Below are 15065 nucleotides of genomic sequence, written 5' to 3' on the forward strand. Positions count from 1 at the left end.
CCCTTCTCTACATATGCTACATTGATGACATCTTCATCATCTGGACCCATGGGAAGGAGACTCTCTGGAAAAATTCCACCACGATTTCAGCAGCTTCCACCCCACCATCAACCTCAGCCTGGACCAATCTACACGGGAGGTCCACTTCCTAGACACCACGGTGCAAATAAGTGATGGTCACATTAACACCTCCCTATACCGAAAACCTACCGACCGCTATGCCTACCTTCATGTCTCCAGCTTCCATCCCGGGCACATCACACGATCCATTGTCTACAGCCAAGCGCTGAGGTACAACCGCATCTGTTCTAACCCCTCAGACAGAGACCAACACCTACAAAATCTCCACCAAGCATTCTCAAAACTACAATACCCGCACGAGGAAATAAGGAAACGGATCAACAGAGCCAGACGTGTACCCAGAAGCCTCCTACTGCAAGACAAACCCAAGAAGGAAACCAACAGGATTCCACCGGCCATCACATACAGTCCCCAGCTAAAACCCCTCCAACGCATCATCAGGGATCTACAACCCATGCTGGACAATGATCCCACACTTTCACAGGCCTTGGGTGGCAGGCCAGACCTCGCCCACAGACAACCTGCCAACCTGAAACACATTCTCACCAGTAACTGCACACCGCACCATAGTAACTCTAGCTCGGGAACCAATCCATGTAACAAACCTCGATGCCAACTCTGCCCACGTATCTACACCAGTGACACCATCACAGGACCTAACCAGATCAGCCACACCATCACCGGTTCATTCACCTGCACGTCCACCAATGTAATATACGCCATCATATGCCAGCAATGCCCCTCTGCTATGTACATCGGCCAAACTGGACAGTCTCTACGGAAAAGGATAAATGGACACAAATCCGATATTAGGAATGGCAATATACAAAAACCTGCAGGAGAACACTTCAACCTCCCTGGCCACACTATAGCAGACCTTAAGGTGGCCATCCTGCAGCAGAAAAACTTCAGGACCAGACTTCAAAGAGAAACTGCCGAGCTTCAGTTCATCTGCAAATTTGACACCATCAGCTCAGGATTAAACAGAGACTGTGAATGGCTTGCCAACGACAAAACCAGTTTCTCCTCCCTTGGTTTTCACACCTCAACTGCTAGAACAGGGCCTCATCCTCCCTGATTGAACTAATCTCGTTATCTCTAGCTTGCTTGCTTATATATACCTGCCCCTGGAAATTTCCACTACCTGCATCTGACGAAGTGGGTATTCACCCACAAAGGCTCATGCTCCTAAACGTCTGTTAGTCTATAAGGTGCCACAGGATTCTTTGCTGCTTTTACAGATCCAGACTAACACGGCTACCCCTCTGATACTGTTCAGTCTAAGTCCCCCTGCAGCTGTTTGCTTTCCCCAACGCACAGAACCCCAGTACAGCCCTGAACCAATCAGTCCTGCACTCATTCCCCTCACTCACCATGTCTTCGCTGCTGTGGGTTCTCTGTGCTCTGTTTGGTTTGTGGAAACTATGCTACAGTGAGACTGTAAACTCCTTCACTGTGATTATACACAATGCTATCTCTCAGTTAAATATTTCAATTTTTGTCTTTCTAATAACAGTGTCCTTGACTACTACTACTCCACTGGCCGTATCAGACACTGCTGAGAAACTAAAAAACCTGAGGAAGAAGCCACGGAAAAGCAAAGAAGATATAGTGAAAGTAATTATGAATCAGTCTGCCAGAGAGAGTAAGAAACTGCAGGACTGGAGAGAAAAAATGCAGCAATGGAGGGAAACAGAAAGCAGGAGAACGTGCTTTTCTTCTTAGCCAGTGCCTAAGCAGCTGATAAGCCTTCTGGCTCGCCAAACAGACTGTATCCAGTCACTCGTAGCCATGCAGTGACTGGCTACGAGCACTACTGTGCCGCCCCCGCCCCCCCTCCATCCCAAAGCTCTTTCACTTGTGCCCCAATGTCAGCTCCAAACCCCCTTCCCCAGCATCCAGGTTCTTACCACCACCAGCTGCCCCCAACACCTGTACGTTCACCTGCCAGCCCTGAGAACTATGACCCTTATCCTCTGCACTCAACCCCCATCACCATGCAGTATTTTCATCCTGAAGTGCAGCAGTCATTGCACAGCACTCCAGACAGGACATATTCAAACCTATGACTGTACAGTTCACCACCCCACCCCCCTGCCCTCTAAAGTTCCCAAAATGTTGTGTGTCTGTCAATAAAGTTATTTTCTTTTCAATAAATGAATTCTTGGCTTTGAAAACAGTCTTTATTATTGCAGAAAGTGAAAGATACCGTAGCCCAGGAAAAAAACGGGCACTGCAAATCATTTTAGGAAAAACAGATTCCTGCCAACAGTGTAACCACTGCACTTCACTGCCATGCAAGGCACTAAACATTACTGTTGGCTTTCAGCCTCAAACTCCTCCCTCAAGGCATCCCTAATCCTTGTAGCCCTGTGCTGGGCCTCTCTAGTAGCCCTGCTTTCCGGCTGTGCAAATTCAGCCTCCAGGCGTTGAACCTCGGAGATCCATTCCTGACTGAATGTTTCACCGTTGCCTTCACAAATATTATGGAGGGTACAGCACGCGGATATAACCACAGGGATGCTGCTTTTCCCCAAGTCTAGCTTCCCATAAAGAGATCTCCAGCGCCTTTTAAACGGCCAAAAGCACACTCCACAGTCATTCTGCACCGGCTCAGCCTGTAGTTGAACCAGTCCTTGCTCCTGTCAAGCTTCCCTGTATACGGTTTCCTGAGCCAAGGCATTAACAGGTAAGCAGGGTCTCCAAGGATCACAATGGGCATTTCAACATCCCCCACCGTGATCTTCTGGTCTGGGAAAAAAGCCCCGGCCTGTAGCTTCCTGAACAGGCCACTGTTCCGAAAGATGCGTGCATCATGCACCTTTTCCAGCCTGTATAAATGTCAATGAAATGCCCACGGTGATCCACAAGCGTCTGGAGAACCAAGAGAAATACCCCTTCCGATTAATGTACTCGGATGCTAGGTGGGGTGGTGCCAGAATAGGAATATGGGTCCCATCTATCGCCCCTCCACAGTTAGGGAAACCCATTTGTGCAAAACCATCCCGAATGTCCTGCACATTCCCCAGAGTCATGGTTCTTCTTAGCAGGATACGATTAATGGCCCTGCAAACTTGCATCAACACGATGCCAACGGTCAACTTTCCCACTCCAAACTGGTTCGCGACCGATCGGTAGCTGTCTGGAGTTGCCAGCTTCCAGATTGCAATAGCCACCTGCTTCTCCACTGGCAGGGCAGCTCTCAATCTCGTGTCCTTGCGCTGCAGGGTGGGGGCGAGCTCCTCACAGAGTCCCATGAAAGTGGCTTTTCTCATCCGAAAGTTCTGCAGCCACTGCTCGTCATCCCAGACTTCCATGACGATGTGATCCCACCACTCAGTGCTTGTTTCCCGAGCCCAAAAGCAGCGTTCCACGGTGCTGAGCATTACCGTTACTGCCACAAGCAATTTAGTGTCATACGCGTCAGGCGACTCGATATCATCGTCTGACTCCTCACTGTCACTTTGGAGCTGAAGGAATAGCTCAACTGCCAAACGTGATGTGCTGGCGACACTCATCAGCAAAGTCCTCAGCAGCTCGGGCTCCATTTCCCACAGAAATCGCGCTGCACAGAGACTCACAATGGTGCCAAACGTGGACGGGGAAACAGTGACTGCGGGGATGTGAAGCGATGCACTACGGGGTGTTGGGGCAGGAAGCGGAATGACCCGTACCCTTCCGTCCCCTTCCCACAAGCCACGGCTCCAAAATGGGACGAGGTGCCCTGTGGGATAGCTGCCCACAATGCACCACTCCCAACAGCGCTGCAAATGTGGCCACACTGCAGCGCTGGTAGCTGTCAATGTGGCCACACTGCAGCGCTTTCCCTACACAGCTGTACGAACACAGCTGTAACTCCCAGCACTGCACATCTCCAAGTGTAGCCAAGGCCTGGGAAAAAACAGTCTCAGGTAAAAGGAGGACTTCCCACCTAGGCCCTCTAAGACAGTGGTTCTTAACTAGGGGTACACACATCCCTGGGGGTATGCAAAGGTCTTCCAGGGAGTACGTCAACTCATCTAGATATTTGCCTAGTTTTACAACAGGCTACATAAAAAACACTAGCAAAGTCAGTACAAAGTAAAATTTTATACAGACAATGACTTGTTTACACTGCTCTATATACTGAAATTTAAGTACAATTTTTGCATTCCTACTGATTGTTTTATAATTATAGGGTAAAATGAGGAAGTAAGCAATTTTTCAGTAATAGTGTGCTGTGACACTTGTATTTTTATGCCTGATTTTTGGAAGCAAGTAGATTTTAAGTGAGATGAAACTTGGGAGTACTCAAGACAAATCAGGCTCCTGAAAGGGGTACAGTAGTCTGAAAAGGTTGAGAGCCACAATTCTGAGAAAAAGCCATTGAACAATAGGCTAAAGGATGATCAGGCATTCAAAAAGAGATTGGGACTCTGAAAAAAGGTTGTTCCTTGAGAGAGGGAAACAGACTTTCTGTGAAGGCAAACTGAAACCAGGTTGGATCCCAAGAACTCTAGAGTTTGCTGAAACAATGTAAGTTGGATTTGTTCTGCACTTATAACACAAGTAGGAAGCCCATATAACTTAGTTTGTAGTGAAGTGTATGATTGGATGAGTCTAAGCATGCAGGTAACCTGTTTCTTGTTTTAAAATCATTTTCTTGTATGTTTTGTTCCATTTACTAAATAAACCTACTTCTTTGAAGAAGGCTGTTCATCTCTGTTTGTTTAGTCCTGGTCACAGACTGCCAAAGGGAAGAGATGTAGGTATCCATTCAGACCTGCATAACAATAAATGGTTGGCCAAGATGGGGTGTTGAGCGCAGATTCCGGTCTAAGTGTGTGAAAATTGTAAAATTCCAGCCCAGACACATAGGTGCTTGAACTAGGGGCGCTGGGGGTGCGGCAGCACCTCCTGGCTTGAAGTAGTTTCTATAATATACAGGGCTTACAGTTGGGTTTAATGGCTTTCAGCACCTGCTCTGTACAAATTGTTCCAGCACACTTGCCCAGATAAGTAAAGGCAGAAGCCTGACACCTAATGGGGTACACTCAGAGAGACCAGAAAAGGGACAGAGGTTCAGATAGCCCTGAAACTATGATACATTGGTGGGATTGTGACGGTGATAAGCAATATATAGTAGAAGGAAAAAATAAGAAAATTTATTTTCCTGTCTTCTTTTGGGGAAGATAATAGGAAAAGACAGAAATAAAGAGAGATCTACAGCTCGGGAAAAGTCAGCTAGTAGAATTGTGCAAAGAAAGGAACTTGAACTGTAGAGAGCTGAAAAAGACACAGCTGGTTAGCTTGCTATGATCTGATGACCAGAAAAGAAATGGCATCCCAGAACCAGATGAGGACTGGGGAGGATGACCTAGTTCGTTCAGGGCACCCGTAGATGTTAAGGAAGACAGGCTTGAACAAACCAGGACATTATGAGGAGGACAGTGGGGTCTCAGACATTGCATGTACAACTGGACCCTGTCGAGATGGAGTTCTCTGAACAAGAGGAGTCTAGAGTGGGAGAACCTGCAGCATGGGAGAGAGAAGCAGGAGGGCCAGAAATGCTGGTCCTAAGCTCATGCTAGTGCAGCCTCAGGGAAGATTTAATTTAAACCCTGCTACCTATGGTCCCAAAAGGCTGTTTCCCCTTTTCTGGGATTGAGGTGGTGTTGCACCACCTGTGAATTCCTCTATTGTGAGTGAATCCTCCATTGACTGGTTTGACTGCCTTTCTGGCTTTATGCCCTGTAACAATTCAAAGCAGCCATTCTGAGATCCAAGATCTAGCCAGTTTTGTATGTGATAATCTTTGTTTAGAAATAAGCTGAAGAGTCACAAATATATAGGGTGAAATCCTGACCTATTGTGGTCCATGGCAAAACTCCAGTTGTCTTCAGTAGGGTCAAGATTTTGCTCATAGTACCTAAGAGTACTGCAGGTATTAATAGCCAACCGTGTTTATTTAGAATGGTGCAATCCAGTGCAGCAAAGTAGAATATGCTAGGTTATGACATGCCACGCAGCTTTCTAATTGAACAAATGGCTTTGTTGGTTTTAGAAGTCTGCAAAATTAGCTTTGTAGAGAAACAAATGACAAATATTTCCATGCTACCTGCAGATAAAAGCAAATCACAGTTGTACTGCAGCCAGTACATTGCTTCTAAATATAGTGAATGATGCATCTTAATTTATTTAATTGCTTAAGCTTGACAAACAGCCAATACTAATAAATATGCACTGATATTAGTATGGTGTTTTTTGGTTTTGTTTGACTTGGAAATATAAATATTGAAGAAGAAACAAGTGGAACAGTACAGCACAGTGGCTGCCAAAATGAAATTGTATATGGCATGAGTATTTCCTCTCCTGAAATTTGTATTATTCAGGAGCACATGCAGGACAAAAGTTGGAGAGAGAGAAATACTGTACAGGTTACAAAATCTACAGGTTAAAATCTGAACAGATTATCATAAAGATATAGGCAGTATGAAGGTTAATTCAAACAGCTTTGACGTAACAATTTTAACATGATTATTTCAGGTGAAGAGGTAAAAATACCTTTCTCAGTTCTACTTGTTTGGATGCTTTTTGCCCTTTTTGGTATTTACAATACAAAGTCCAGGATGATTTGTTCTTGCTTTTTAAGATGTTTAACATCCAGAAGAGTTACAGGTGTAAATTAAGCTTTTCTTGATTAATTGATTCATTTTCCTGTAAAATATTGAAAGTATTGTTTGTCTTTAACAACAAAAAGCTTTAAGGTACATATCTGTTTTTTTTTCTGTTTCTAATTTTTGATACATGTACTGAATTCTAGAGATTGGAGAACAAATTTCTAGTGTCTTTCTTTCATATATTATTAATTATAAATATTATAACTGATTGAAAACATCAACTTTTTGTGATAAGCTCCACACATGTGAATTGCATGCACAGTATTCACAATCTGTTTTAAACATGAGGGAATTGAGAGAGAAAATTCTACTGAGGAAAAAACATCTTAATTCATAGAAATGAAAATGGTGCACAATCTTCGGTATTCCAGAGTACACAAGTTAGGCAAGATAATATCTTTTACTATACTAGAAATTGGTCCAGTAAAAGATATTACCTGATTTACCTTATCTCGATCATATCCTGGGATTAACATGACTACTACAACACTACAAACAGCTCACTATTCTAGTGAGGAGGGCCCCAATCTCTCTCAGCCTTGCGCATACACTTAATTTCAAGGATGGTGAATAATTCCCATTGATGTCAGTGGGACTACTCACATGTTTAAAGTTAAGCATGTATATAATGTTTGTAGGGTCAGGGCCTAAGAATGGAGCCTATTTCACAGCATGCAGTGCATCTATAATTAGGCTAGTGGAGTAATTAAAAAGTCTAGTTATAGTATTATCCTTTATATTATATTTAAACAATTTAAGATATTGGGCTTCATCCTGCCCCTGCTGAAGTCAGTAGCTCAGAACATTTTTATTGGTGGTATGTTTTACTTTGATAACTCATGCTGTTGACATTGTGAGGTTGATATTGGGAAAGAGATTATGGGTAAATCATTATACTGTGTATTTTGTAGCTACAACATTCCAGGACGAAAACCTCATAAAAATTTCCATAGACGTGAAGTGAATGAAAATGTATTGTCCTGTCATGTAAATTATTTACCCAGTTATTTACTAGCAATCATTTTTATCTAAACTAGTTATTCTGGGAACTCTTCAGATATTTTTGCTATATATCTCTCCACTGCATAATCAATATGTAAATAAATCCTATATATCTACTGTAAACCTTTTTTATTGTACACTTACATTTTTTGCAATCTGTTTTTATAACTCCTAATATTGTGTGGGGAAAAATAGGTAAGCAGGGGTGTGAAATTCTGGCATGTTAAGTCAAAACTCCAATTAACTGCAAAAGGGTCAGGGATTTCATTCCAGGTTTGTATACTGTATGGCATGTTTAGGAGAAATCCTAAATACATTTGACATGTAGAAACACTTTATTTCAAAGTATCTGCTTTTCTACAACTCAGTGTGAGAGAGCATGCATGTAGAATCCTGTTAATACATATAATCATAAGATATTTCATCGTGGATGATTGATAATGGAAATATTAGTGTTACATTCCACATTTTCATTTCGAAGGACAGAATGATTTTCATAGTCTGGCTTGTTTATTTTGTGAAGTTGAGTTAGTTATCTATAATAATGCTATGACTTATCTATATAGATCCTGCAGTTTTATACAATATGGTCATGCCATATGAAATGAATGCAGAGTTTGTTGCAGCAGTTATGTCAAAAAGGCAAAACCTTTCAGAACCTAATGAGATCCAAAATGTTTGGTGTGTCCATTTCTCTAGTTTTGTTCCTATGCAAGGTCAGACACGGACTAAAATAAAGTGTTTCTGTGGATTGCCTTGCCTCCTGATTTTTGGGCAAGTGGACTTTCTACTAATCATATCTTACCCGATAGCCATTAGTAACCGGTCTGGATGACTAGTCATTCCTACTGCCTTTTGAAATACCACCTTTGACAATTCTACAGGTTTTAAATAGGTAGCCATGTATGTTGATGCAAGTACTTCATATTCTTTAGATCACTTCATAGGTCAGTGAAAGAATTGACTGTTCCATTGACGTTTGAATAAGGTTTGAGGAATGAAGTCAATACAACTTCTAGATTTCAAATTATGTATGCAACACAAAGATTTTAGTGGTAATTATATTGACTCTTGAAGGAACTCATTCATTAATTAGTACAGTGCTCTGGGGATATAAACTGCTTAGTATTTTTCTCGTTGTCAGCGGAAAGCAATGGAAGTGTCTCATACACGCTGCTGTTTTGATTCACAAGTTATTTTTAAAAAATAAGTTACGTTGCCTGGGCAGTGCTGCTCTCTCAGGATCATGTTAATTTGCCATTTGGGAAATTCAGATAAAGAATTGGTCTTGAAAGTCACTTTCTCTCCTTTAGTTCTGACAAGCCATGGTAGCCTAGTGGTAGCAAATGGCAAGCTCTAGCTTTTATTCTGCTGACTGTGTTTTAGGGGGAAAAAATGGAAGAAAAACTGATAGATTTATTCACATAGCGTTTTGTTTTCAGGGATCATATATAAATACTTAGATTTAGTAACATGCAAGGATCCACCATATTTGTATGTCATTTCTGGAAATATCAACTCCTAATGAAACTAGATAGTAATGGGTCATATTGTAGCAGGGATCCAGATAATAGAGCATCATTTTAATAGTGATTCAGATCTGAAGGGAGAACCCTAATTGGTTATTTTTAATACATATTTCATTAGATCATTAAAAACATGATTTACTTGAACACATCATTCTTTCCATATAGTTGTCTATAAATAAATGTACTAAGGACTCAAAGGGAGGGATAGCTCAGTGGTTTGAGCATTAGCCTGCTAAACCCAGGGTTGTGAGTTCAATCCTTGAGGGGCCATTTAGGAAACTGGGGTAAAAATCTGTCTGGGGATTGGTCTTGCTTTGAGCAGGGGGTTGGACTAGATGACCTTCGGAGGTCCCTTCCAACCCTAATCTTCTATAATTTTATGACTTATTCGAGGGATGTCAGAGTCCTTCGAGGAGTAGATGCTGTCTCAGATCATTATTTTTTATTGGCCACCTTACAAGTTAAACTCAAAAAGATCACAAAGATGGACAAGGACAAAGAAACAGGTCAGATTCCAGATTGCACTTCACAACCATACCAGTGTTTTTAGCAGGACTGAGCTGTTGAAAGGCAGGAGGACATATGGTCAAACTGGAGGAAGATGGTAGTCAAGATATCCGAGAAAGAAGTGGGCTGCCAAAGATGGCAGAAGAAAGATTCACGAATTGCATCTGGAACATGGGCAGTTACTGAGTAACAGAAAGCTATAAATGCAAAAAAGGAACAGTGCAAGACACATGCCCAACTCTTAAAGGTAGATGCAAAATACAAAGAAAAGGATAAAGAAGAGTTTCAGGGAAGATAGAAATGCATGGTACCAGGAGAAAACTGCAGAAGCAGCAGCACAGTGGGGAGACTTGAAGAAGCTTCATAAAACACCTGAAAGACCTCTCAGGAAGAACCAGATTCACTGGAGATAAGAACATAAGAATGGCCCTATTAGGTTAGACCAAAGGTCCATCTAGCTCAGTATCCTGTATTTAGACAGTGGCCAGTGCCAGGTGCCCCAGAGGCAGAGGTGAAAGTAAGCTAGTATGGTATGAAAGTAAGAGCCTGGACCGGCTTCCCCAGACAGCAGTCCTCGGGCAGCAATTTAACGGGCCCGGGGCTCCGGCCGTTGCTACTGCCTCAGGCTCTTTAAATTTCCACTGGCTCCAGCAGCAGGGCTCTGGTGGCAATTTAAAGGGCCTGGGGCGGTATCAGCAGCCGGAGCCCCGAGCCCCATTGCTGGAGCCCTGGGGTAGTGGTGGTGGGGCTCCAGCGGTGAGTTAAAGGGCCAGGGGCTCCCAGCCGCCACTACCTCAATGGGCCCTGGGCCCTTTAAATCACCAACGGCTTCGGCAGCGGGGCTCCAATGGCAATTTAAAGGGACCAGGGCGGTAGCGGTGGCCAGAGCCCCGGGCCCTTTAAATCACCACCCGAGCCCCACTGCTAGAGCCCTGGGGTGGTGGCAGCAGCCAGGAGCCCCCAGGGCTCTGTCAGTAATTTAAAGGGCCTGGGGCTCTGCTGCAGTAGCGGCAGCTGGAGCCCCAGGCCCTTTAAATGGCCCCCAAATCCTGGGGCTCTCAGCAACCTCCACCACTACCACAGCCAGAGGGCTCCCCCCCCCCGCCCCGCTCAGGACTCCAGTGTACTGGTAAGTCCTTTAAGTCAGTTTCACCCCTACCCTGAGGGAATGAGCAGAACAGGTAATCATCAAATGATCCATCCCCTGTCGCTCATTCCCAACTTCTGGCAAACAGAGGCTAGGGACACCATTCCTGCCCATCCTGGCTAATAGCCATTGATGGATCTATCCTCCATGAATGTATCTAATTCTTTTTGAACATTATGGTCTTGGCCTTCACAACATCCTCCGGCAAGAGTTCCACAGGTTGACTGTGCATTCTGTGAAGAAATACTTCCTTTTGTTTGTTTTAAACCTGCTGCCTATTAATTTGATTTGGTGACGCCTAGTTCTTTTGTTATGAGAAGTAGTAAACACTTCCTTATCTACTTTCTCTGCACTAGTCATGATTTTATAGACCTCAATCATATCTCCCCTTAGCCTTCTCTTTTCCAAGCTGAAAAATCCCAGTCTTATTAATCTCTTCTCATGTGGAAGCTGTTCCATACCCCTAATCATTTTTGTTGCCCTTTTCTGAACCTTTTCCAATTCCAATGTATCTTTTTTGAGATGGGGCAACCACATCTGCACACAGTATTCAAGATGTAGGCATACCATGGATTTATATAGAGGCAACATGATATTTTCTGTCCTATTATCTATCCCCTTCTTAATTATTCCCAGCATTCTGTTTGCTTTTTTGACTGCCGCTGCACATTGAGTGGAAGTTTTCAGAGAACTATCCACAATGACTCCAAGATCTGTCTTGAGTGATAACAGACCCCATCATTTTATATGTATAGTTGGCATTATGCTTTCCAATGTGCATTACTTTGCATTTATCAACTTTAAATATCATCTGCCATTTTGTTGCCCAGTCACTCAGTTTTAAGAGATCCTTTTGCTCTTTGCAGTCTGCCTGGGTCTTAACTGTATTTAGTAATTTTATCTTCTGCAAATTTTGCTATCTCACTGTTTACCCCTTTTTCCAGATCATTTATGAATATGTTGAATAGGATTGGTCCCAGAACAGATGCCTGAGGGACACCACTATTTACCTCTCTCCATTCTGAAAACTGACCATTTATACCTACCCTTTGTTTCCTATCTTTTAACCAGTTACCAATCCATGAGAGCACCTTCCCTCTTATCCTGTGGCAGCTTACTTTGCGTAAGAGCCTTTGGTGAGGGACCTTGTCAAAGGCTTTCTGAAAATCTAAGTACATTATATCTACTGAATCGCCTTGGTCCACATGCTTGTTGACCCTCTCAAAGAATTCTAGTAGATTGGTGAGGTATGATTTCCCTTTACTAAAACCATGTTGATTCTTCCTCAACAAATTATGTTCATCTATATGTCTGACAATATTGTTCTTTATTATAGTTTCAACCAGTTTGCCCAGTACTGAAGTCAGGCTCACAGGCCTGTAATTACCAGGATCACCTCTGGAGCCCTTTTTAAAAATTGGCATCACGTTAGCTATCCTCCAGTCATCTGGTACAGAAGCTGCTTTAAATGATAGGTTACAGATGACAGTTAGTAGTTCTGCAATTTCACATTTGAGTTCCAGAACTCTGGGTGAATAACATCTGGTCCTGGTGACTTATTGCTGTTTAATTTATAAATTTGTTCCAAAACCTCCTCTAATGATACCTCAATCTGTGACAGTTCCTCATATCTGTCACTTAAAAAGAATGGCTCAGGTTTGGGATGCCCATCAGGAATTCTCATGGACAGAAACTACATGAAGAACAAGTCAGACAATGGAAAGAACATTTCCATGCCGAATTAACTGTCCAGAATCAATGATCATGCACATGTTCAAGAGAAATGCCAATGCTAAATTAGAAATAGAAAAGGGGCCAATAACACCCAATGAAATTAAAGCAGACATCAAAGGTCTCAAACAGGAGAAAGTTCCTTGGGTTAACAGAATTCAAGCAGAGGTACTAAAGGCAGGAGATGAAATTCTTACTGAGCAGTTACCAAGACAGCGTAATGGAATATGGATGAAAGAACAAGTGCCACAAGACTAGAAAGATGGAATTATTATGGTGTTGCCAAAAAAGGGTGATCTTACTCAGTGCACAAATTGGAGAAGTATTGTACTATTATCAATCCTTGGCAAAGTATTGACTACTAGAATGAAGAAAGCAGTGGATGAAATATTGTATGAAAAATAGGTTGAGTTCCATCTAGATAGAGCATATTTTGAACAGATATTCACTCTTTGACAGATCACTGAAAAAGCTACTGCTTAGCAGAGCCTCATTTTCATCAATTCTATTGACTTTAAGAAAGCGTTCCATAGTCTCTGCAGAGACACCCTGTGGAATATTGCTAGAAGCTCTGAGATATCAGACAAGCTGCTCAACATAATACTTTTATATAATGGAAGTAGATATACAGTAAGATTGATACAGGCCTGGATGAGTGGTTTGATATTATGACTGGAGTTAGACAAGGTTGTTTATCACCAATTCTCCTTGCATTAGCAATAGATTGGATGATAAAGTGGTCAACAAGAAGCATAGTAAATGGTGTAAAATGGGTTAGCAGGGATGAATTAAAAGACCATGACTTTGCTGACAATATTGCTTTACTAAGCATGGAACACAATGATTGCTCTTACATCAGAGGTACAACAAGAAGCAGCAAAAATTGGACTGAAAGTAAATGCAGAGAAAACAAAGACTAGGAAGATAGGAAATGGAACAAGAGATGCAAAGGTGCATGTGGATGGAAAAGGAATGGAACAGGGTGGAAAAGTTCTGCTATCTGGGGAGTATGATGACATTTGAAAATGGCTGCAATAAAGCCATTCATACAAGATTAGGAAAAGCAAACAGCACTTTTGGAAGGCTGAACACCATCTGATCAAAGAGAGGTCTCCCCACTAAACTGAAGACTATACCCTGCAATTGCGCTACTGTACAGAGCAGAGACTTGGCTGATGGTGGTGACTAACAGGATGAGACCAGAAGCTGCCCATCACAGATGGCTGAAGATACTATGCTTTTCATGGAAAGACAAAATAACAAATGTGAGAATAGGGGCATTGACAGAACTGGACATACTAAAAAAATTTATCAAAGAAGGAGGGCTCAGATGGTTGGGACATGTACATTGTATGGAAGATGGGAGACTTGCTGAGCAAGCATTAAATTGCATACCTACAGGAGGGAAGAAAAAGTGAGGAAGGCTAAGGAAGAGCTGGCAGAAGAGAGTGAGAGGATATTGAATAAGCTGTCTTCATTTAGGAAGAAGTACTACAACTAGTGAATAACTGTGATCATTGGAGGAAGTAGACTGCCTGATGTGTCAGCAACACAAGAGGAACTCAAGTTTAAGGTAAGTACTCATACAGGACTTGCTGTTTTTAGTGCAGTGATCCTTTTCAGGATATAGGCAGTGGAACTGAAGCAAACTTTATTCAGTCTGAAAGCCTCAGTTTTGCCTCTGGCTCAGAATTGTTTATATTTAAAAACTACTTCAGCCTGTTGTTCAAAAATATTTTTGACAATGTTCAGAAGTTCTAGTTCAAATTAGTAAATGGTACTGAAAGCTTTACAGCCCTGAAAAGGGTCACAGATTAGTGCACATAGAATTTTCACAGTGTGTGAGTTTTAAACCATTTTAAACATGTCATGTCTGCTCCTCAGGGTTCCAAACCTTTAAAGGGAAAATCAGGGACATTGGATGACAATCTAAGGTGAGGGTTGTGATGGCAGCCTATGAATGAATTCAGCCAGTGTCCGCACAGCCAAGGGGATGACTGTTGTCCATCTTGAAGGTGTGTTCTAAGTTCCAGCAGTTGATGTTATGATCTGGCCCGATGTTCTGAAAATGCAGCATTAAAGAGAGAAAAGAAAACACAGAACCCCACCCATTCCTTCAGAGGTTCCTGTTTTGCTACCATCCCGCTCATCTGCAACTTCTTCTTGCCTTGAGTAGTTGTTGTTACTATGCAAAGCAACCCTAAGAGCTTGTCTACACTAGCACTTTACAGCACTGCAGGGGTGTGAAAAAACACCCCCTCGAGCGTTGCAAGTTTCAGTGTTGTTAAGTGGCAGTGTAGACAGTGCATGGCTCCCACCGCTGGGAGCTATTCCCCTCGTGAAGGTGGGTTTTTATAATGCTAGGAGAGCTTTCTCCCAGCGCAGGTGCCACAACTACACGGCCATGTT

At 42.6% G+C, this 15065-nt stretch overlaps 1 protein-coding gene across 4 annotated transcripts in view; it reads left to right on the forward strand.

Moving 5' to 3' along the window:
• The window catches only part of ZNF385B (zinc finger protein 385B), a 242035-nt gene that overhangs the window by 137988 nt on the left and 88982 nt on the right, over nt 1-15065 (forward strand). The window lies entirely within an intron of this gene.

Source organism: Gopherus flavomarginatus, chromosome 10, assembly GCF_025201925.1.
Source record: "Gopherus flavomarginatus isolate rGopFla2 chromosome 10, rGopFla2.mat.asm, whole genome shotgun sequence".
NCBI lineage: Eukaryota > Metazoa > Chordata > Testudines > Testudinidae > Gopherus > Gopherus flavomarginatus.